This window comes from Mauremys reevesii, linkage group 7 (genome assembly GCF_016161935.1).
Source record: "Mauremys reevesii isolate NIE-2019 linkage group 7, ASM1616193v1, whole genome shotgun sequence".
NCBI classification, from domain to species: domain Eukaryota; kingdom Metazoa; phylum Chordata; order Testudines; family Geoemydidae; genus Mauremys; species Mauremys reevesii.
In genome coordinates this window covers 58,979,817-59,003,732 of record NC_052629.1, presented here as the reverse complement: position 1 = coordinate 59,003,732, position 23,916 = coordinate 58,979,817, and the positions used below count along the sequence as shown (strand labels likewise).

Below are 23,916 nucleotides of genomic sequence, written 5' to 3'. Positions count from 1 at the left end.
ACCTGCATGTGTTGAGTAAGCCCAAGTGGTTTTGTTTTGAGAGTTTAATTAAAGTAAACAGAGGAATTAAATGCAGGAATGTACAAAAAGAGACTTATTGAGGTTATTGTATTTTCCCAACTTTCTCTGCTAATAGAGACAATCCTTAAAGAAAACCACACAACTGGAGTGAAGATAGATCAGCCCATGAGCACATACAACTCAGCCATAAGGTTGGGGTTGGCTGGACTCACAAAATGCACTAGTTAATCCTATTTTTAAAGTAGTCTGAACTGGGACCCCAGATCTATATACACCCAAACACTTGCAGATTTGACATCCAGGTCAGAATCTCCAGTTCTGACCTCCATTTTTAAAAGGGGTCTGATGAGCAGAAGGCAGGCAGATCATTCCTGGCCCCTTGACAGCAGCAGAGGATCAACCTCCAACAAAGCATGGTGGGCTGAGATGCAACCAGAACTGAGGAAATATGGGAGTATGGTTGAGATGAGAATACCATAGTGCTGTAGTCTTTAAAGATGGGGAAGGTGATGGGGACCTGTCAGGAAGAGGCTGATCCTGTTCTGTGTGGAAGAATGCCTCACAGTAACACCTAATAAAAATTGAGAGCCTGGTTTGTATCCACACAACATGTTTCAACTGTCCTATCACTGGTTCCTGAATTCTATTGGAGCTGTGTGATATGAGTCCCGACATGATTCTACTTCAGATTAGCACATGTGGCATGGCTGCTAGAAAGGGAAATTCCAAACTGATTTTGAGAGCGGTTTCATTTAACATACAGAGAAGTGAAACCAGTCTGAAAATCAGGCTAGTTTAACACAATAGTGTGGACAGGACTTCTAGATAAATAGTATTTGCTCTAAGGAGTCTTCAAATTTTTTATTTGAGCTGAATAAATGTTACAGTTGAAACCAGTCCTTGGGGTTTCATGTCTGTCTTTCAGCTGCCTGTGACTTTCTTTCCCTTTGGCTGCTGTTTCACCTGATAGAGTTGATAATGGCATGGCTCCCAGGAAAAGTAGTAATGCTGGTCGTATGCAGTTATCACTGAACACAGCTGCTCTGAATTTTAATAAGTAAGTCTTCTGCAACTGCAAATAACATATGGCTAGCACTGAGCGGCAACTTCAAGAGTCTCTGTCTGCTCGCATCTCTATCAGGTAGCTGTGGAATGGAAGCCTGCCACTTCAAGGAAGGCATTTAAAGAAGGCAAATAGTGGGAAGAGGTGCTGCATAAACTGTGTCGTTAATGTCTGGTATCCTAATATGTACAATATTCACTAGCTTCTGTTCTTTGTATGAGTAATATCTGCTAATGCTTTTGTTAATAGGTGAAGTGCTTTCACCAAGGTGCATTTGATAACACATATGTAGAGCATTATTTAATAGGAGAAGTCTTCAGTCAAGCTGGAAAACCAATCTAAACCTGCAGCTCTTGCCTGTGTTCCCAGAGGGGAATCCTAACAACTAGGGGGTGCATTTTAGCTATAATATCCTTACCGTTCACTGGCAGCTGAAAAGAACACATTTTGACAACTATATATTTAAATACCATCAGCCATTCAGCACCCTCTCTCACGTGTTGTCACATGCAAGTGCATGCACACCCTATCCATTGGTAGGGAATTGTTGTTCCTGTTTATTAGCCATTTCAGTGGTTTAATTCTGGAATTGCACAGAGTCACTGAACTTCCTTACCTTTTCCTTGCCTATTTTCTCACCTAGTACAGTAGGTTTGTGAACTATCTACCACAGAAAAGTATAAAGAGACAATACAGATACCTACCATCTTTAGAGGAGATTACGGCCTGGTCTACACTACGCGTTTAAACCGGTTTTAGGAGCGTAAAACCGATTTAACGCCACAACCGTCCACACTAGGAGGCACCTTATATCGATTTTAATGGCTCTTTAAACCGGTTTCTGTACTCCTCCCTAACAAGAGGAGTAACGCTAGTATCGATATTATCATATCGGATTAGGGTTAGTGTGGCCGCTGATCGACGGTATTGGCCTCCGGGCGGTATCCCACAGTGCACCAGTGACCGCTCTGGACAGCATTCTGAACTCGGATGCAGTGGCCAGGTAGACAGGAAAAGCCCCGCGAACTTTTGAATATTTCCTGTTTACCCAGCGTGGAGCTCTGATCAGCACAGGTGGTGATGCAGTTAATCAGTGATCGCTGTAAGGGCAGGCAAATCTGTTCTATCAGAGCTCCTTTACAGAAGATGACATTCAAAATCATTTTTTAAATATCTCCAGACAGATGCCATAGCAGGGACTCAGTGCACTGCTGCGTGACAAGCGTAACGGAAAGCCAAAGAATCAAATGGACGCTCATGGACTGGAGGACTCAAGCTATCCCACAGTTCCTGCAGTCTCTGAAAAGCATTTGCATTCTTGGCTGAGCTCCAAATGCTTCTAGGGTCAAAAACAGTGTCCGCGGTGGGTCAGGGCATAGCTCAGCAATTTACGCACCCCCCCCCCACCCACCCCCAGAAGTGAAAGGGAAAACAATCCTCTCTTGACTCTTTTACATGTCACCCTATCTTTAATGAATGCTGCAGATAGACGCGATGGTGCAGCACTCAACACCAACATCCTTGCTCCCTCCACGCTATGGCTGACTGATGGTACAATACGACTGGTATCCGTCCTCGTCATCAGCCTATTGGCAAAAGGGGTAGTGCAAAAGGACTGGTAACCATGATGACCAGCATCTGTTAGGTCGATCAAGGGCACCTGGTCCTAATTTTTCATGGTAGATGGTGCAATATGGCTGATAACCATCATCGTCATAGAAACAGGGGGCTGAGCGCCCTCAGCCCCCACCCTTCATGTGTAAAGAAAAGATTCAAGTGCCCCTGAACTAGCAGAGGGATGCTGGGCTCCTCTCCTACACACTCCTTACTGTCCTGTCTGGACTATCATAGCAGCTGGAGGCTGCCTTCCACTCATATCTCACTAACAAATCACTGTGTCTTATTCCTGCATTCTTTATTACTTCATCACACAAGTGGGGGGACAATGCTACGGTAGCCCAGGAAGGCTGAGGGAAGAACGGAATCAACAGGTGGGGTTGTTGCAGGAGCACCCCCTGTGAATAGCATACAGCTCATAATTTCTGCAGGATCTGACACAGAGCAGCTGTGCTCTTTGGTTCTATGATACAGTGGTTCTCTAGTACACTTGCCCATATTCTAGGCAGGACTAGGGGACTTGCCCATATTCTAGGGCAAGTCCCCTTGGTGGTTCTCTAGTACACTTGCCCATATTCTAGGCAGGACTAGGGGACTTGCCCATATTCTAGGGACTTGCCCATATTCTAGGCAGGACTGATTCTATTTTTAGATACCAAAAAGGAGGGATTGACTCAGGGAGTCATTCCCAATTTTGGCTTTTGCGCCCCTGGCTAAGAGCAGCCAGGGGCACTTATGACAGCAGCAAATGGAACAGTGCAAAAGGACTGGTAGCCACAATCATCTTATTACCAATTTATGGTATGGTAGATGGTACAATATGGCTGATAACCATCCCTGCTATCATGCAAAAGCAAAAGCATGCTGCTGTGTAGCGCTGCTGAATCGCCTCTGTGAGCGGCATCTAGTACACATACGGTGACAGTCACAAAAGGCTAAACAGGCTCCATGATTGCCATGCTATGGCATCTTCCAGGGCAATCCAGGGAAAAAAGGCATGAAATGCTTGTCTGCCGTTGCTTTCCCAGCGGAAGGAGTGACTGACGACATTTACCCAGAACCACCCGCGACAATGAATTTCTCAACCCGGAAATTCAAAGGGGCGGGGGAGGCTGCGGGAACTATGGGATAGCTACGGAGTAGCTACCCACAGTGCAATGCTCCAGAAATCGACGCTAGCCTCGGACCGTGGACGCACACCACCGATTTAATGTGTTTAGTGTGGCCGCGCACACTCGATTTTATAAAATCTGTTTTACAAAACCGGTTTATGCAAATTCGGAATAGTCCCGTAGTGTAGACGTACCCTACATTTGTGCCCTTATAGCTCAGGGAATTGGAGCTAGCTGGAAAAACTGTTTTTCATCAGAACTTTCTGACCAGCTATCTGGAGCATTTTTATCCTTGTTTTACTACAGCAGAGAAAACTGAAAGCTTATCTACCTCAGGGGAATGCTCGCTGGTGTGAATTAATGGTGCAACGTCCTAATGTAGACACTGTACCAATGCCATCTATCTACAGTAGAGGTGCGACTGTATATAGTTTCAAGATCTACAAATTTCTCTAGTCTAGAAAAGCTCTGAGGTACAGAGTATTTATGTGAATTGTGTGAGTTTATTCAACAAATCTGTGGTAGACTAAGGAATTGAAAGTGCTTTTAGGAGACTAATTAGAGCTGATCAGAAATAAGAATCTCCATTCTGTGGGAATTTCAGATGTCTTTGCTCCAATTTGGAACAAAGAGCCAAAATTTTCAACAAAACAAATATAAAATCTTTTCATGTTCAACCATGTAATCATTTTGATAACATTTCAGTGTTATTGTATAATATAATAGAAGCCAAACAAAATGAAGTGAGATTAAATGGGAGTCAGAATTATTTGACTCTTTTTCCCATTGGAAACTTTGTCGAATTGATGTATTCCTGTAAAATTATTCAATTTTGATTAAACTGCATTTTCTGATAGAAAACTGTTCTGTTTTCTGATAAAATATATATATATATATATATATATATATATATAATTTTATTTGACCAGCTCTACTAATTAGAGTATTTTTCAGTATAATTGGAAGCCTAAATACATAGTTTACCACTGTATGATGAGGCCTCAGCTAGAGAACTGTGTCCAGTTTTGGGCATCACATTCCAAAAAAGAGGTGAACAAACTGGAGAGAGTTCAGAGGAGAGCAACAGAAATGATGAGTTTTAGAAAACGTGATCTGATGAAAGGTTGGAAGAACTGGGGCATGTTTAGCCTGGAGATGAGGGAGCTGCAAGAGGACTTCAGTCTTCAAATTTGTAAAAGACTGTTAAAAAGATGGTGATCAATTGTTTTCCATGGCCATAGAAGGTAGGACAAGAAGAAATCTGTTTAGTTTGTAGCAAGTGAGATTCAGATTAGATATTAGGAATAACTTTGTAACTATAAAACTTAAGCAGAGGAACATGTTACTTGGGACAGTTGTGGAATCCCCATCACTAAAGACTTTTAAGAACAGGTCCGTTAGACAGAGATGGTCTAGATATTGTTGCCCCTTTTGGACCTGAGTGGCTAGTCAAAGTTCAGGTTTCTGGAGATGTTCCAGTTGGGAGTCTAACTTGATGATGGAGTCTGGTATTTTCTTTGTAATCTTATTTACAAGGAACGTGTGTGGTTCTGCTTCTCTAAACGCAGGAGGGATTGGAACCAAAAGAATACTCTTGTAGGTTGCAGCCCCAAACCTCTGGTTTCTGGTAAAACTCTACTATGCCTTTTGTTAGGTGTGTCCCACTAGCTGTCGCTTACAACAATCTTAAATGAAGGGCAGGTACACACTTCATTTTCAACGAGGTTTTAACTCAGCCCAAAACAAGGTTTAACCCAGTTCATAACTGTATACTTAATCCTGCCTCAGCACAGGGGGATGGACTGGGTGACCTCTTGCAATCCCTTCCAACCCTACACAAAAAGTGTGATTATTTATCATGACTTACTCACATTGTGTCACCACACTGGGATGCAACATCATGACACTGTCGTATTACATCATGCTGAAGATTGATGCTGTCATGCTACAATGTAGCAATATTAACCCCATTTCTGTGCTGGTGTAAATATTGTTTCAGTGCAGGAATTGGATAAAAAGCACAGGTGCCATTGATTTTTAGATAAATTCCCTTTCATGATCCTTTTGCATTTGCTTTTGGGTGACTATTCTAGCAAGTGAGCTATATTAGTTGTGCATACTTGTGAAGGCAAATTTTAAGTTCAAATGCTGGCATATTAATGGAAAGCAAATCTGCATGGCTAAGGACTATTAATTGTTTTTTAATTCAATGGAAAAAAAATTCTACATTTAATTTTTGGCAGTGTTAGAAAACCTCATCCAATAGTATCTTGCTAGATCGTGAATGCTAGGCAGTGTAGCTGACCACACGAGCTTCTAACAAACACAGAACGTAACCACACAGCCCAAACACAGAATTGTAAACAGATTTTTTTTCCTATCTGTGTTTTTAATAGTCTGGTATTAATAAAGGTAAACATTTAAAAAAAAATAACAAAAAACCATTCAGGGCAAGGTTCTGTCCAGCTCTCTGGCAGCTGAGCTGTTGAAGGGAACAAGTAGCTTCTCTATATCTCCTGGTGCCACATCAGGTCTGGACAGTAGGGCAGCCTGTGCCCTTGTGGGGGTATAGAGCTGCTCCTAAAATGTGTTGTCCCATGGAGGGGAGGAATAAGCAGGGCTGGGACTCTACTTTCCCTCACTTCCGTGCATGGGCGGAAGTATGCTGCATTCTTCACAAGGTGAAGAAGGTTGTAGTCTACCTTGTTCCGCACAGCCCCAGTGCACCAATGAGCGTATTAAGGCATTCTGATCTCTGCGGTTTTATTCCTCTGATGCCCTTCTGGGTGGTGTCCATCTACACTCCAGTGCGGGACTGTGTTAGTCAGGCAGAGTGTAGTCGTATGTGGTTTGTTTTTTTTTCCTTTTGAAGACTCCAGGAGCCAAGCAAGCTCATTGGTGTAACTAGATTCCCATCTCTCAGCCCCTTCACAACATATCCTTGAACTGTAGGTTCTTCCCTCTGTGCACTGGGGACTCTCACAGTGTTCTTTCCCGGATAATTGCTGCTTTATCTGTCGCTCGCAAACTGCTTCTGCAGGGGATTCCATTTTGGAATGCTCAGCAGCAGCAATGGCTGAGAGTACATATCAGTTGCTAGCTGGTGTAATTTAGCATAGCTCTATTTACTCCAGTGACGCTTCACTGATTGGCGCAGGCTGCACATCTGGCTCAGTGTCTCTTCAGAGAACAAACAGCAATGAGCTCACCAGCTAGCAGTGGCCAGTTTTCCGGAATACAAACAACTCACTGTGCTTGACAGAAATAAGTCAAGATGGAAAAAAGAAACCTTATCATATTCATTTTTTTTTCCTTTCTGATTTTTCTTCCTTCGAGGAAAGAAAAAGAAGCACTATTCCAATAACATTACTATGCTAGGATGCCAGGATTAACACAATATTGGACATAACTATAGTTGGAGGGCAACATTATTTATAGGCACTGTTGCAAGATAACACATGCATCATAAACAGGACAGCCCAATGCAAGTTACTAAACAGTTCCATGGGTCAGACTTTCTATTTGAAATAATGACAGCTAGTTAACACAGGATTCTTAGGTCCAAATGAGCCAGGAGCCTCCGTTTTCCCTGCTTGACTGACTGAGGAAGCATAACTGAATAAGCACTCTGGTTAGCCTGCACAGTAACAGCATATCCTCTTCCTGGAACATCAACTTTTGCAAAGCCACCGCTTCCTCAGTCAAGCTATAAAATACATAGGGTTTAGGGAATTCACCACTCGTTGCTCTGAAGCAGGCATAACTCCACTGATGCTAATGTTGCCCTTTTGGGCCAGGCAATTAGCCAATATTTGGGCCTGGAAGGATTGTTCCCATTGGGAGGCAAAGTGGATGATGAGAGACAGGTATATTCTTTGGTTCAATCCTGTTAATTTGCAAAGAATGTACTCAAAGTCCTGTTTCTGGGACACAGTGGAAACAAACAGCAGGCGGTTTCTTTGCTCACAATTTCTAAGTCTGTCTTTCCAGTCAGTGTTATTTCCCAAGGATCTTTGTCTCTCTGCTCCCTCTTGGAGCCATAGTCAAGAGGCTATGTTTGTTTTGCTGACTGCGCTCTCTCTCTCCCTCTAACTTCAGTGAAGATGCTACTATGCCGATGACAGAGTTTCTTCAATCAGCATAGTTAATCCATCTCCCCAAGAGGCAGTAGCTATGTCAATGGGAGAAGGCCTCCTGTTGACATAGTACTGTCTACACCAGGGTTAAATTGTAGCAAAGGAGGGAAAGTTGAAGGGACTAAGGTCAAGGAAAGAATTATATTTTTGCTTTCCAGTAGCCCATTTCCCTCATATCCACTGCCAGGAATAGAACTTTAACTTATAATAGAAACATAAATTCAGTTACATCATTTATTGTTTTAAAATGAATTTCAGTTGAGGGGAAAAGACTGTCTTGTGACTGTCATGTTTTTAAGCTATTTTAGCAGGGAGAATTAGCTATTTGGTCAGAGACAAGGACTGAAAGGAAGGCACAGGACAGAGAATTTGGGGGGAATTAGCAGCACAAATTCTATCCATTTGAAGCCTGCTCCCCCCCCACACACACACACACACTGTGCTCCCCAAGATGACAGCAAATAAATACTTAACTTTAGGTTACAGATTTCTACATTTTGTAGGTTATACTAATGTGCTAGTGACAACCAATATTTGCACCAGGCATTCGTTTAGTGTCTGCCTTTTAGTCCATTCTCATACATGAGGAATCCCCCCCACACAGATTTCATTTTTGTTTTTTTTTCCTAGTTGTCTCTTTCTCCTCTCATGTAGGGTCAGATCCTCCGCTGGTGTAGCTCCATCAAAGGCAGTTGAGGATCTATTGATTGGAAAATAAATTCTGTTCTTCTAAACTAATCCACAGGAGCTGCTTTTTACAGTCCAGAAGTGCATTTGCAGACATTGAGCCTGCTCTCACAAAAATGTTGAGCAGCTCCTGAGAGGTTCTGAGTGCAAGTGTAAAGCTGTGGTGACTGCAGTTTTGGAACGTTCTAGAAGGCAGAATTCAAAAAGGCTAGTTAGTCAGCCATGAGTTTGTTCAGTAAGTCCTTTATCCATACTGACGAGATGCTCTATCCTGTCAGCCAGTGGCCTGGCTGAAAAGTTGTACTCTGCTACTTTCTATCTTGAAAGAATATACCCCATCAGCAACTGATGATAGGATGAGCCTCAAGTGTTTGGAGGCTCTGGTTTGCATTATATAAGAATCTATACTTTGGAAGCTTATATCAACCCCTTCAGTCTGTAAATGTGGTTGGAAATATTCCAGGAATAGGTTTGCCTCTCCTTTCCTTAAGCAATATTCTGAAATCATTCCAGTGGCCTACAATTCTCATTCTAGTTCCAGCATCTTCAATGGGGAGGCTCTGGCTAGCCATGGTCAGAATCACGTCCAAGGCTGCAGCATGGTTCTGGAATACATATGTCAACACTGAAGGAAACCTGTGTTGTATAAGGAAATAGTTGTAGTGTAGACAGAACTTCTGTAACTTTAAACTAAGACTTTAAACTAGACCATCTTCAGCTCAATAGGAAACTAAGAAATGAATTGCTATCAAATACAGTTTATATCTTGTACAAAATAACCTAAAAAAATTAAACCTTTGTAGTAATTAAATCATACCTCTGTCTTTAAAAGCTGACTGTGTTTCTGCCTGTCATCCTTCATCTCCTGTTGACATTGAAAGAGCTAATCACCCCCAACTATGCAATGTAAATATGTCTTCACACTTCAGCCAGACAAGCAGCCTCTATTGTTTTATACTTACGGTAATTATCTGTTAAGGAATCGCATAGCTCTGGGGGAAATACAGAAGTGAATGATGGCTATTTCTCTTTTTTTTTTTTTTTCTCAGCAGCTTCTATTTTCCGTATGGGTAAATAAATAAATTTAAAAGTTGCTCCTCTTGATCAACTGTGAGATTGCAGAGCTGAAACAGAGCCAGAGTAACCAAAGGAGAGTACCGTGGAAGGTAATGGCTGGGAGCCTATTGGTTTTAAAGAATCTGAATCCTTCATATGCCATCAAACATTGCTTAGGGTACAAAGAAGGGTCCACCATGCCTGTCTATTCTGGGATGCTCTTTGCATGTCCTATGTCATTGTATTACAGTAAAAATTAAATGTGCAAAATGAGTAAAGGTGGTAGAATCTGGCCCTAAATTCTTTTGAGATTTTCTGATGTATGTTTAGCTATGAAAGCAGAATGTGTACTTCGTCTATGGGTAGGTCTCTAGTTATACTGGCAAGGTGCTTATACTAGCATATTTTACCAGCATAGCACACATAGTACCACTTATACTGACAAAAGCTGTGCTTTTCCCAGTATCACTTATTCCAGCCTTCTTCCCCACCTCCCCTGAGCATAAGCACTATTTTTCCTGTATAACTGCATCTATACTGAGGCTTTTGCTGGCACACCTGGTCAGACCTCTCACTGACATAGCTATTTCAGCAGAAATCCATAGACGTGACCCTGTGTACAGAGAAACAGAAGTCCTTTGTACAGACAGGAGAAGGCAAACTGTTCTCCCATGGAGATTTGACTCTTGTTCATTCTTGTCGTTGTACCAATCCAATCTTTTAATGAGAAATGGAATTCTGACTCTTATGGGCCTGATTCTGTTGTTCCTACTCTGGTTGAGGAGCCTCCTATTGACAAGTAGTCCTATTGACTTCAGTGAGACTACATGAGCAAGAAAGTGGTGTTCGTTGTGAGTAAGGGCAGCCAAATCTAGCCCTTTTTAATTTTCCATGTTTTCTTGTATTTGGTCCATATTTCCAGCCTCCCCAGAGTAGGAAGCAACAGTGAATTTTGAGGGGTGTAGGGGAAAGGCTTGTTGTTGCAAGATTTCTAGGCCAACTCTTCAAACTGAAAAGTCAGACTGGATGGAGTTTAGAAATGTAGGGTGCTCACTTGTATTGAACCCCCAAAACTTTTCAGGTTCACACATAATTAGAGAGAGAGCGTGAGTAGCTACACATCTTCAGACATTTAATCACTTTAAACCAGGGGTAGGCAACCTGTGGCACGCGTGCCAAAGGCGGCACGTGAGCTGATTTTCAGTGGCACTCACACTGCCCGTCCTGGCCACTGGTCCAGGGGGCTCTGCGTTTTAATTTAATTTTAAATGAAGCTTCTTAAACATTTAAAAAACCTTATTTACTTTACATACAACAATAGTTTAGTTATATATTATAGACTTCTAGAAAGAGACCTTCTAAAAATGTTAATGTATTACTGGCACGCGAAACCTTAAATTAGAATGAATAAATGAAGACTCAGCACACCACTTCTGAAAGGTTGCCGACCCCTGCTTTAAACTAATCCTGAAGTTGGGTGCAGAACTTTGCATCCAGTGCAATTCACTTAGTGACTTTCCTATGGTGGCTTCTTTTTTTTTAATATCCATTCCATAAAGACTAGGATATTGCTAGCTCTGTGAATGTCTGCCTCCTGTTTTTATACCCTAATAATACCAGCAGCCTCCATTTTCAGAAATGTGTGAACTGAATATAAAGAATGGCTAAATCCCTTTAGGCTGGCTAGCTCAAAAATGGAGCTTGCCATTTCTAGCAACCACAACAAAAAGCTGTGGACTAAACACTGAGTGGGCCTCAAGCTTTGTTTGTAAACTCAAAATCTCGACCTGGAATCTGCAGACAATTTCTCTGAGACAGTCACATTAAAAAATGCTATTTCTGAGCCAAGAGTTTAATAGAAAGGGCAATAAAAGATCTAAACAGGCCAATTTTGACCAAATGTGTTTCTTATTTTCTTATTTGACTTTCTGGCTTTGCAAGGTATAGCAACAACTTCAACTTAGAATTTTATGGTGGCAAGACTTCTCAAGGTATAACAGATAGATAGATACATAAGAGAGAGAGAGAGAGAGAATGAATATATGAAACTATAACCATAATATGCAAACTTTAAGGGGCAGACCTTCAGCTGACACAAACTGGTTTAGCTGTAGTCTGTGTTCGTACAATACCTAGAACTCTGGTAATACTACTAATTGACTTAAATGGAGCTATGCTGATTTACACCAGATGAGGATCTGCCTATAAATTCATGTCTGTGAAGGAATTTGAAGTCTGAATTTTCAAAAGTGACCTCCCGGTATCTGACCTGGCCCGACTCCTGCTTTGACCACTAGGTCAGACCTCTCATATCCCGGTCATGATTGCAAACTAGGCACAAAATGGCAGATGAAATTCAATGCCAAGTGCAAAGTAAAGTGCGTTGGGATTATATTTTCCAACTATGCATACAAAATGATGGGGTCTAAATTAGCTGTTACCACTCAAGAAAGAGATCTTGGAGTCATTGTGGATAATTCTTTGAAAACATGTGCTCAATGTGCAGGGGCGGTTGAAAAAACTAGTGATGATAGGAACCATTAGGAAAAGGATAGGTAATATAATGCTGCTATACAAATCCATGGTATCCGCACACCTTGAATACTGTGTGAAGTTGTGGTCACCTCATCTCAAAAACCCAATACATTAGAATTGGAGAAGGCACAGAGAAGGGCAACAAATTATTAGGGGTATGGAACAGCTTCCATAAGAGGAGAGATTAAAAGGAATGGGACTGTTCAGGTTGGAAAAGAGATGACTAAGGGAGGATGGGATAGAGGTCTATAAAAGCATGAATGATGTGCAGAAAGTGAATAGGGAAGTGTTGTTTGCCTTTTCACATAATACAAGAACCTGGGGTCACCTAGGGAAATTAATAGGCAGTAGACCTAAAACAAACATCAGCAATACTTCTTCACACAACACACAGTCAACTTATAGAACTTATTGCCTGGGGATGTTGGACTAGATAACCTCCTGACATCTCTTCCAATCCTAATCTTCTATGATTCATATCACCATAATCCATACGTACAAGGAATATTATCCCAGAGGAGTCCATGAGCCACTGGAGCTGTATATTGGGTCTGCGGGTTGATCGGGGAAGCCAAAGCCAGCTCTGTCTCGCACGAGTGGGGTCTTCTGCCCTATGTGGGAATAGGAATGGGCCACTGGTGCCAAGTTTATAGGTGCTTGAAACAGGGGTGAGAGCTCAGCCCAGCTTTTCTCTGACTTTTTTTTTCCCCCTACCCTTCTCACTGTTCCAGCAGTTTCCTGTTCTCAGTGTAACATGTGGTTGTGGTCAGTGTTTTCCCTAGGAATTGAAATGGGGGGAAGGGGGGTGTTCAAGCATTCTTTGATGCATGACATCTACATCCTTCTTGGTTTCTTGTTATAATTTTGCACGACTCCTGTTAATGAACTTCTTGAATGCAATGTGTTCATCTTTGGTAGCTTCTCGTGTCTCCAGTACTTTCATTCCTTCAATTGATCTGCTCATTTAGCTCATTCACATAATCAGGCAGAAGGTGACTTCTTTCAGAACACAAAATTCTATTCAATGATAAAAAAAGAACACTCATCTGTAGCTGTTGTGACTAGGAGTAGCAAGAGATGAATTTCTACTTCTTTCATCCCAGAAAACATAGCATAAACATCGGGCCAAGCCACTAGTGATGATAAGAAGTTGAAGTCAAATCTTCATTCATTCGTCACTCTGGCCTGGTCCACACTAGGACTTGAATTCGAATTTAGCAGCGTTAATTCGAATTAACCGTGCACCCGTCCACACCACGAAGCTATTTAGTTCGACTTCTGTACTCCTCCCCGATGAGGGGAGTAGCGCTAAATTCGACATGGCTATGTCTAATTAGGCTAGGTGTGGATGCAAATCGATCTTAGTAGCTCCGGGAGCTATCCCACAGAGCACCACTCTGTTGACGCTCTGGATAGCAGTCTGAGCTTGGATGCTCTGACCAGCCACACAGGAAAAGCCCCGGGGAAATTTGAATTCCTTTTCCTGTCTGGCCAGTTTGAATCTCATTTCCTGTGTGGACATCGGGACGAGCTCAGCAGCACTGGCAACGATGCAGAGCTCTCCAGCAGAGGAGTCCAGGGAATCTCAGACTAGAAAGAGGGCCCAAGCATGGACTGACCAGGAAGTCTTGAATCTCATTGCTGTGTGGGGCGATGAGTCTGTGCTTTCGGAGCTGCGCTCCAACAAATGGAATGCAAAGACCTACGAGAAGGTCTCCAAAGCCATGGCACTCAGAGGATACAGCCGGGATACAATGCAGTGCCGCGTTAAAGTCAAGGAGCTGAGACAAGGCTACCAAAAAATCAGAGCGGCAAACGGACGCTCCGGAGCCCAGCCCCAGACATGCCGGTTCTACGAGGCACTGCATGCCATTCTCGGTGGGTCTGCCACCACTGCCCCACCAGTGTGCGTGGACTCTGAGGATGGGATACTGTCGACGGACTGTTCCTCGGAGATGTTCGCGGACGGGGAAGATGAGGAGTACAAGGCAGTCGACAGCGCTTACAACGCTGATTTCCCCGACAGCCAGGATCTCTTCATCACCCTCACTGAGATCCCCTACCAACCCTCCCGAGCCGTTACCCCAGACCCTGAATCAGGGGAAGGATCAGTCTGTAAGTGCTTTAAAGATGTTAACATTTATTTTTAATGGAGCAGGAATAGTTACTAGTTGAAAAGAAGGTCAATATATATGGGGATGGAACAGAAATCCTCTTGGGAGATTTCCGAGAAACTCTCCTGCAGGTAATCAAAAAGCCTCCGCATGAGGTTCCTGGGGAGAGCTGCCTTATTGGGTGCTCCGTGGTAGCACACTTTTCCGCGCCAGGCTATCATCAGGTACTCCGGGAGCATTGCCTCCACGAGCATGGCCGCATAGGCCCCTGGTTTGTGCTGGCTTTCATGCAGCATGCGCTCTCTATCTGCCTCAGTGACCCTCCTCAGGGTGATCTCGCTCGGAGACTCCTGCATTTAATTACAGTAATTTGTGTACTATTAGTATTGGGAGTGCTTCACTGTTCCTTTGCATAACAATGAGCGTCACTTTACAGCCACGTGGTGGAGGCTGCAGAGTGGCAGCATACAGGGATCTTTCCCAGGGAACAGACGCGAGGGGGTGGAACAGGGGCAGAGTTTATGCTTTCAGGATTGCCTGTAGCAAGAGGACAGTGGTATACATTGACTTTAAAGCAGCCAAAAGTTTTTGGCTTACCATGCCTGGCTGCTCCACGGATTCTGCTGTCCTGCCCCGCTTGTGTGGTATTTCTTGCTTAAATAGAAAGTATGATGCCACACCCATGTTTGTTCACATGTTTCTTGAGATTTCACCCAGCTCACAGTGATTTTTTTTTTCAGCTGAGCTCTCAGTGGGGGAACCTTGCTGCTAGTGCAGACTGGGCCTTCTCTTCCACTTAGACCTGATTATCAGTGATTTTCAGCTGTAATGGTTATTTAACAAAACAAAAGTCTATCTATGGAGCCTAATCAGCTCTTATCTTTAAACAGAGGAGAGGGGCAGGTCAAATAGTACTTGTGACTCAGGCAGACCATCAAGCAAAACACCTGTCCCCACCCTCTCTCTTGATGCCCTCAATCAGCACAGGCTAAGTACAGTTCTACTGCCCTTTACTCATACAATAAGAATAACAACATTTCATTCCCCTGCTATCCCCTCATTCAAGTGGTTTGTAACCCAACCCCAGCCAAAATCTATCACTTGGGCAACACAGCTCTGTTTGCCGGATACCTAGGTAGATTAGGTGTGACTGTAAATGCAATCTGGTCCTGAAACCTTTCCCCCCAGCCCCAGCTCATCACTAGCTGTCAGGGAGAGCTCATTTAGACTTTGCTTACAAATCATCATTTGGCCAACATCGCCGAATGAATGCACTGACATCGTCATAAAAACAAAAGCTGTATAAGGAATCTAGTCTATGTTCATACTTTTCAAATCTATTATACTTTTTCAGATACATGTATTTTATCATACACTTTATATGCTTTTAAAGTATGTCTTAATGTTTCAATTTCAATTCAAATTTCCAACAATCACTAAATTAGCAACACTGCATGCAACTAATTCACAAAACTGGGAGGGTGTTGGGGAAATTCAGTGGGGGACAGGGGGGAGTGGAGGGAAATCCCTGGTTATGGTGCTGCTGCTGCTTTGGCAGTGGCCTGGCCCTGGCATCAGAAACCTGTTGGATTTTTATTTTGGCTTGTTGCCAAAACTTTCCTGGGGCACTCTCATGAGGGAAGGGACTTGGCATTTTTCAAAAGTGAATAACTCGGTCAAACCTGAACAGGATTTCATATGAGAAGCAAACAGCACTCTCTAACTCCACGGCTTTGGCCCTACTGACTTTCAAAGGCTTGCTGCAAACAATGAGAGGTTTTATAGCTTCTCCAAAAAAGTTATAAGTATCTTTTATAATGGAAAGTATAATACAACCTAAGTTTTGGGGCCACTACCAGCTGCCCATAAACTAACAAGAGGGCAGGAACTTGGCTATCGCCTTACCTTCACCACACTCTTCCATGCCTACTCTGCAGATATAGGGCAGCTCTGAGTTGCATCAGTACTCAGGCTCGACACTGTCATTAGCCATGTGCAGGGCATAAATGTGGGGAAATGTCTCCATCGCACACACCTGCACGGGACTAGTGGCAATCAAGCTCATAATTTCAATAAGGATTTCTGTGCCATTTGGAAAAGGATGTTTGATTTTCCTGGGCTGAGAAGGCCTGAGATCCTTCTCTCAAGCAATTAAAGGTATCTGAGGGGTTTTTTAATAGGACTTTTTAAAATTTTTAGGTACGTGGAAGCCTCTACATACCAGGAAATCTTCCCTTCTTCAAGGGATCCAGTTAACAAAGGCTTCTTGTAAACACCAGGTGCAAGAAACCCAAGGTAATTGTCTATAATTGTAAGATTCTTGTTAGCGCTATAGTTAGCTCAGTCAGATATGCGTGCGGCAGCCATTCATGTCAATGGGAGTTACGTGCACAAATTGAGTGGAGAATAGGGCCGTTTATGTTTAGCTTCCTTGACGTAAAATGTATTAAGCTCATATGCTAGGAGGTGACTGTTTTTAAACAATATCCAAAATTTGCATGTGTAAAATGTGACATTTAAGGTTTTTCACAAGTTGTTAAATTGTGGAAATCTAATTGGAATCTGAGCTCTCTTGGTAGGGAGATAATATGCTATTATCAAAAGAGACAAATAGTATATTTCAAGATGCAAGTTAACGCATCTTTTTTAAAAAATGGCTTTGGAAGTTAATGCTTTTGGAAACCTAGCCATTGATTTATCTTTGAAAGGCTTTATGCACTTCTCTAATGCCTTGCATCTCATGATCTCAAGGCACTTCACTGACATGGTTAAGTTTCACAGAAAATTGCTATTATCCCCATTTTACAGATGAGGCAGAATGCAGTCTGTAGGAAGTCTGTGGCCTTATCTAAATTGAGCATTGACCCCAATTGCAGCCATTGGTAGATAGCCACCAGCACTGCAGCGCCAAAGGACCAAACCCAAAGGAAATCCAGGATTTGCACTAGTTGAGCTAATTCTGTTTTCAAACATGAGGGACACAAAACATGGTTTTCCATGTGTACACGAAGATTTTGTGCTGGTGCAGCTATACCAATTGCTGACTGCAGGAGGGATGGGAAAATCGGGGCTAATCTGTATAGACAAGATGTGCGGCAATGCCAGGAATAGACACTAGGTTTCCTGAATCATTAGTGCATCTTCCCCCCACACACCCGCCTTTTAGCTAAATAAAATTGAGATGGCTGTCTTGTGCCCTGTGAGTGGACTGAAGTGGTGGTGGTGAGGAGTAGAGGGTGATCCTTAAAGTGTTCAAACAAGATTGCTTTTTTTTTTAAATTTGTTGTTGAAAATATTTATTTAACAAGATGAGTGCTCATGAAACATTATGTGAAGTCCAGTTACAGCTAGCAGGACTGTTTTTATAAGCAGGGCAGAACACTGACTGGTTCCGATGTGGTTGAATGAGTTCAAGGACCTTCTCCCTACTCTTTAGCATGCCAATGCAGAAGCTGGCTAGATTTCCATACAGGGAATAGATTCCTTGATCCCAAGTAGTGTCTCCATGGGCACTCGGGGGCAGATTTTCAAGTGTTGAGCCACCACATTTGGGAACAGATGTTCACGTTGCTAAGCTCTTTTGAAAATCTGTCCGTAGCTGTCTGAAAAAGGGCAGGGTCTCTGCCTCTACCTCCTCACTAGCCAGCAGACACAACAGAGCACAGAGTAATGAATGTTTTTTGTTCATGGTGGTGGATCTACTTCATCAGGAATTCAATATCACCAGTGGAATTCTGGCTGATCATAAAATATCAGTATTAAAGGAAGAACATGAGGTGGGTTTTTTTGTTTTTGTTTTTTTGAATCTGACTATAACGTGACTTGACTTCATCTACAACCACCAGTGGGTTTATAACCCATTTTGGTTACAGCTCCATAACATTGCAAGGAAACGTGTTGTTCTTATCCCGATGCATAGAAAGTTGCATGTTAAATCGTTTTGGTCAGAAAAGAATATATTTGAGTGAGGCTGATGCACCAGATATACTGTAATGCTTGGGCAAAACAGGGTGAGTTCAGGACAGAATGAAAGGCTTGGTTTGAAATGTACTGGATTTTGTCAGTTTGTCACAAGCTTAAATGATGAATTCTATGCCGGACTGAATGCTGGGGGTAGGGGGGGCGGAGGAAAGAACACTCATGCGGAAGTGCCGATGGCCACATCACTTCAGGCTGTGAACTTGTCAGGTCTCATAAACTAAGCAGGGTCAGTCCAGATCAGCACTTGGGTGGGAGAACTCCAGTGGAAGCAAAAATGCTGCTGAAGTAGGGGCCCAGTGATTCAGCATGTGGAATTCTTCCCTGTGAATCAGTATTGAACCAATGCCCTGATATAGTGCTAGAGACATGTCCGGCTCAGATAAGGGAAAATCAAGACACTGAGTCCTTTTAGTCACTGATAATCTCATGGCCCTCTTCACAAGTGTGGCTGTTTCAGAGTGGATGTGCTGGCTAAGTTTTATTCAGACATTTATATTTTCTTTTGTTTAATTAAACAAATTACTTGTGTTCAATATCTTGTTAAAACTCTCTCTTGAAGTGTTCCTGGGTTTTCACCTTCCACCCTATAAGTAGCTGAATTAATTTCTGTGGTAGGTGAAGTGATACAGGGTCAGATTCTGATAGCCACCCTCAAGCTGAGTAGTATCTTTTTTCTAGAAGTGGTCCTGTCAATCAATATATTTACAGTGTAAAGTACTGCTCGGTAGGCCCAGTGCCCACTGAAGTCAGTGATGGGACTCCCATTAACTTAACTTGCTGCCCATTGACAAGATCAGAACTGATCCCATAGTGAATACAGTACTTAAACTATCTCTTTCTCAGTGACTCATAACTATCCCATTTTAAATAATCTCCTTTAGGAGACCTTTCCATTCTCTGTTTTAGGCCAATGGAAATATTTGTGGAAAGTTTACAGAGACTCTGTTCAGACTTATTTTGGTTTGTTGCTGAATGGAAAAAATACTGTTGATCTTAAAAGGAATTATTAATAGGGAACAAAGCAAGTAATGTAAAAAAAGACTTCAAAATATGTTTTAGTTAAAAAAAAAACTAATTACAGGCATGATGGGTAGCAAACTTCAAAAGCTCTTACCTATGTTTAAAATAAATTACTTCACCTGATGTGTAATATAAAAACACCACTAAAAGTGGGAAGAAAGAGCATGTGTATGTCCCTGTCTGAAATAACCAACCAGTCACCATTTAGATTAGAGCTGGCTTTAACTTCATCAACATTTCAAGAATTGGGGGGGGAGGATTGTGCAAAAAAAATGGTATGTGAATGAACTCACTGAGAGTACGTCTACACTACGGGATTATTCCGATTTTACATAAACCGGTTGTGTAAAACAGATTGTATAAAGTCGAGTGCACGCGGCCACACTAAGCACATTAATTCAGCGGTGTGCGTCCATGTACCAAGGCTAGCGTCGATTTCCGGAGCGTTGCATTGTGGGTAGCTATCCCATAGCTATCCCATAGTTCCGGCAGTCTTCCCTGCCCATTGGAATTCTGGGTTCAGATCCCAGTGCCTGATGGGGCAAAAAACATTGCCTCTGGTGCTTCTGGGTACAGCCTCACCCCTCCCTCCATGAAAGCAGCAGCAGCCAACCGTTTCGTGCCTTTTTTCCTGGGTGAACTGTGCAGATGCCATTCCACGGCAAGCATGGACCCTGCTGAGGTGAAGACAGCAATCATGGACGTTTTAAACACCTCGCGCATTCTCGTGCAGCCAATGCTGAACCGGGACCTGCAAAGCCAGGCGAGGGGCGGCGGCTACGGCAGCACGGCGACGAGAGTGATGAGGACATGGACACAGAATTCTGTCAAACTGCGGGCCCCTGCGCTTTGGAGATCCTGCTGGTAATGGGGCAGGTTCTAGCCATTGAATGCCGATTTTGGGCCCAGGAAACAAGCACAGACTGGTGGGACCGCATAGTGTTGCAGGTGTGGGACGATTCCCCGTGGCTGCAAAACTTTTGCATGCGTAAGGGCACTTTCATGGAACTTTGTGACTTGCTTTCCCCTGCCCTGAAGCGCCAGAATACCAAGATGAGAGCAGCCCTCACAGTTGAGAAGTGAGTGGTGATAGCCCTCTGGAAGCTTGCAACGCCAGACAGCTACCGTTCAGTCGGGAATCAATTTGGAGTGGGCAAATCTCCTGTGGGGGCTGCTGTGATGCAAGTAGCCAAAGCAATCACTAAGCTGCTGCTACGAAAGGTAGTGACTCTGGGAAATGTGCAGGTCATAGTGGATGACTTTGCTGCAATGGGATTCCCTAACTGTGGTGGGGCGATAGATGGAACCCATATCCCTATCTTGGCACCAGGGCACCCACTACATAAACCGCAAGGGGCACTTTTCCATGGTGCTGCAAGCACTGGTGGATCACAAGGGACGTTTCACCAACATCCACGTGGGATGGCCGGGAAGGGTTCATGACGCTCGCATCTTCAGGAAGACTACTCTGTTTAAACGGCTGCAGAAATTAACAGTTGGGGATGTTGAAATGCCTGTCGTTATCCTGGGGGACCCAGCCTACCCCTTGATGCCATGGCTCATGAAGCCATACACAGGCAGCCTGGACAGTAGTCAGGAGCTGTTCAACTACAGGCTGAGCAAGTGCAGAATGGTGGTAAAATGTGCATTTGGCCATTTAAAGGTGCGCTGGCGCACATTACTGACTCGCTCAGACCTCAGCCAAACTAATGTCCCCATTGTTATTGCTGCTTGCTGTGTGCTCCACAATCTCTGTGAGAGTAAGGGGGAGACCTTTATGGCAGGGTGGGATGCTGAGGCAAATCACCTGGCTGCTGATTACGCGCAGCCAGACACCAGGGCGATAAGAAGAGCACACCAGGAAGCGCTGCGCATTAGAGAAGCTTTGAAAACCAGTTTCATCGCTGGCCAGGGTACAGTCTGACTGTTGTGTTTGTTTCTCCTTGATGAACCCCACCCACCCTTCGATCACAGCTTGCTTTCTAAGGAAATAAAGTCACTCTCATTTAAAAATCATGTATTCTTTATTAACTGATTATAAAAAGCAGGAGAGAACTGACAAGGTAGCCCGGGTGGGGTTTGGGAGGAGAATAGTAGGGAAGGAAAAGGCCACTAAAAAAATTTCATAATAATGAGAGCCTTATGGGGCGGCAGGTTATAATCGCTCAGGGTGCCCGAGCACCAGGAATATTCAAGGCTGGGGGCTGTGCTCCACCAATATTTGGAGCTGGGTTTCTTTCCCCCCCGCCTCGGAGCTTCCCTGCCTGAAAAAAAATCCAGCCCATGCCTCTCTCCCTTGCTTGTGCTGCGGGCTGCCTGCCGCTGCTTCTGCCTAAGGCTATAGAGAGCAGTGGCCGGCAGACTGTTGGAGCATCTCGGGAGGGGGAGGGAGAGAGGGGAGGAGGCATGCACATGCTTGGGATGGGAGCCCTCTCTCCCGTCCCCCCGGCACCCAACTGGAGGAGACGCCAAGGGGACTTCCGGCTAGGAGATGGACATCTGGAGTGGACCTCACTCACCTGAGCAGCTGCTGGGGCTTCGGTGAGGTTTGACCCTGTGATCCACCCCCCGCAGCTCCCACTCCTGCCCAATGCTGGGCAAAGGGAAGCCCCATCCCCAGTGAAGCTAGGGAGGGGGCAGCAGGATGCAGTGGGGGAGGAAGGAAGCCACATGTGATGGCAGTCCCCCCCCCTCTCCCACCACAAGGGAGATGGGGGAAGAGGGCTTCCTAGACCTGAGCAGCTGAGGCTTGGGTGAATTTTGTGACACCCTACCCCCCCCCCCGCCACCACCTTGCAGTCCCCACTCCTGCCGCACACTGGGCAAGGGGCAGCCCCATCCCCAGTGAGGCTGTGGCGGGGGGCAGCAGCAGGGGAGGCCACATGTGATGGCAACCCCCTCCCCCTGGTACCCACCATAGGGGAGGCGAGTGGGCTTTCTGGACCTGAGAGAGGCCCTAGGAGCCTGGGCAGTGACTGTGGTGCAGAGTGAGTGTGCTGAGGGGGGCGGGGAAGAGGAGAAGTCCCTCCCCTGGAGCTTGCTGCTGCCAGTGGCAGGGTGGGAGTCCTCTCTGGCCCTAGCCCTGGGGCAGCCTGTCTGCACCCCAAGTTCCTTATCCCCAGCCCTGCCCCACCCCAGAGCCTGCGCCCCCAGCACTCCAACCCTGAGCACCCTCCTGCACTGAGAACCCCTCATCTCCAGCCCCACCCCAGAGCTCTCACCTGAGGGGAAAAACATGCAACTTAAATTTGGTGGTCAGTTTGGAATATCATTGTGTTTAGCACAATACTTGATTATTTTACACCCTTTAAAGTATATAACTAGTCGTATACAGGTGTTACGAAGTGGGAATGTTCTTAAGTTTCTCTGTGGGTGCCTCAGTTTCCCCTATGCATTTCTCAAGGATCTAGACAGTGGGATAAAGGGGTGTGATTGTTGTAGAGCCCTAGAGGGCCAGTGTGATGCCGTCTGCACAGAGAATGGCCGAAACCCTGTCTCCGGGCAACTGATGGCAGGGGCCACTCTCCTGCAAGATGCAAACTGAAGGTGTTGGAGAACGAAAAGATCAGGTGGCCTCCTAATGCCTGGAAAAGAGACAAAGGCCAGAGGAGGGAGTATCAGTGCCTGTGAGGACTTCCGGGAAGCGCATGGTGTGGAAGGGGATGCTGGGATGCTTTGGAACTACTCCATACAAAGCCAGTCAGGACTCTGGGGGAGCCTCCTCTCTCTGAGCATACTGTCTCCAGGGCAAGAAGCTTACATCTTCCTGGGTCTGACCTCGGAGCATTCAGCATGCCCTTCCACACCGTGCACTTTCCCAGCGAGTCTGCCCAGGCAGGTTCTGGGGCAACCAGAGGTCCCTGCACCCCAACTCTGCAGTCAGACATGACTCTCAGCCAGCCGGTAAAACAGAAGGTTTATTAGATGACAGAAACACAGTCTAAAACAGAGCTTGTAGGTACAGAAAACAGGACCCCTCAGTCAGGTCCATCTTGGGGGGTGGGGAGCCCAGACCCAAGTTCTGGGCCTCTCCCCATTTCCCCAGCCAGCTCAAACACTCCCTCCCCTGGCCTTTGTGTCTCTTCTGGACAAGGAGGCCACTAGATCTCTTTGTCCCCAACACCTTCAGTTGGCACCTTGCAGGGGAAACTGAGGCACCCACACAGTATTCAGAGAAAACATTAAGAACATTCCCACTTTGTCACAACAGGTGCAACAAAATATAATACTGTATAATGAAGCAGGCAAGTGCTGCTTCTGACTTTCCACTTTTAATTGACCCTTGTAATCTTGTGGTGCCAACGTGTTGTAGCTTAATTTTATATCAGCTTACAGGGTGGGGAGGGCACCACCATTTTGGCCACCACCAAAAATTATACAAACCTGACGCCTATGGGTGGAGTGGGTGGGTGCACAGAGCCTACCCTCACGAGTTCTTACTCATCTGCCGGGTGAGGAGGCTAAGGAACATGGTGAGGGGGGAGGGTGGTTACACAGGGGCTGCAGCGGCACTCTGTGATCCTGCTGCCGTTCCTGAAGCTCCACCATATGCCAGAGCATGTCAGTTTGATCAC

General features: G+C 44.6%; 1 long non-coding RNA gene across 1 annotated transcript in view; it reads left to right on the top strand.

Annotated features, from left to right (window-relative positions):
- LOC120369271 overlaps window positions 1-23,916 on the top strand; it is a 61,699-nt gene that overhangs the window by 5,795 nt on the left and 31,988 nt on the right. The window contains exon 3 of the long non-coding RNA XR_005583024.1: window positions 16,541-16,636. This is a non-coding gene — a long non-coding RNA (uncharacterized LOC120369271). The remainder of the gene's footprint in view (window positions 1-16,540; window positions 16,637-23,916) is intronic.